Genomic DNA, 972 nt, shown 5'->3' with positions numbered 1-972 from the left:
CACACAAATATCACCCCCGCATGGGTAACAGGCGATCGCAACTCACCCAGCTTATACAGAATCAATCAACATACTGACACTAGGTATATTTCTCGGGCGTTTGACCGGGGAGTGGTAACAGTTGTGTGGTGCTTAGAGAAGTGTCCCTTAGAGACTGAACGCAGTGTGTCGACAGTCTCATAGACAGGCAGGAATAGGTTCTATCGAGATTCGAACTCGTGTCGCTGGATTCAAAGTCCAGAGTGCTAACCACTACACTATAGAACCACGAAATGCAATTAGAGAAACTATTTCCGTACTAACATTGTTCAAAAGCCGAGTCCCACAGTAGTTCCTGCAGACTCCGCGGGGTGTCAAAAGCGATCTGTGTGTTTTGCATCTCGTTGTTGTTGTGTTGGCTACCGACCTCTCAGCCGCTCTCCACCCTCACTGGTCCCATCGTGCGGTATTGCCTGCTCTGTTCCCAGCCTTGGCCAGTACCCGCGCCTTCAGATGATCGGATGTGATGACTTCCGCCTTCCCACCCGACCTTAGTGGCACCTTGGGATGGACAGCTGATCACCGGTCAGGCCGCGACACGACACCCAATTCACACAAATCTCACCCCCGCATGGGTTACAGGCGATCGCAACTCACCCAGCTTATACAGAATCAATCAACATACTGACATTAGCTATATTTCTCGGGCGTTTGACCGGGGAGTGGTAACAGTTGTGTGGTGCTTAGAGAAGTGTCCCTTAGAGACTGAACGCAGTGTGTCGACAGTCTCATAGACAGGCAGGAATAGGTTCTATCGAGATTCGAACTCGAGTCGCTGGATTCAAAGTCCAGAGTGCTAACCACTACACTATAGAACCACGAAATGCAATTAGAGAAACTATTTCCGTACTAACATTGTTCAAAAGCCGAGTCCCACAGTAGTTCCTGCAGACTCCGCGGGGTGTCAAAAGCGATCTGTGTGTTTGCATCTCG

General features: G+C 49.9%; 2 non-coding genes across 2 annotated transcripts; both read right to left on the bottom strand.

Moving 5' to 3' along the window:
• Positions 1 to 195: 195 nt before the first annotated feature.
• On the bottom strand, positions 196 to 267 carry Pmar_PMAR013904. The gene has a single exon. It is a non-coding gene; the product is annotated as a tRNA-Gln (tRNA).
• Positions 268 to 785: 518 nt separating this feature from the next.
• Pmar_PMAR013903 lies at positions 786 to 857 on the bottom strand. Its single transcript has one exon. It is a non-coding gene; the product is annotated as a tRNA-Gln (tRNA).
• Between the last annotated feature and the right edge of the window lie 115 nt (positions 858 to 972).

Source organism: Perkinsus marinus (assembly GCF_000006405.1).
Source record: "Perkinsus marinus ATCC 50983 genomic scaffold scf_1104296971978, whole genome shotgun sequence".
NCBI lineage: Eukaryota > Perkinsozoa > Perkinsida > Perkinsidae > Perkinsus > Perkinsus marinus.
Note: the sequence above shows the minus strand (reverse complement) of the source record. Positions and strands in the feature narration are given on the sequence as shown.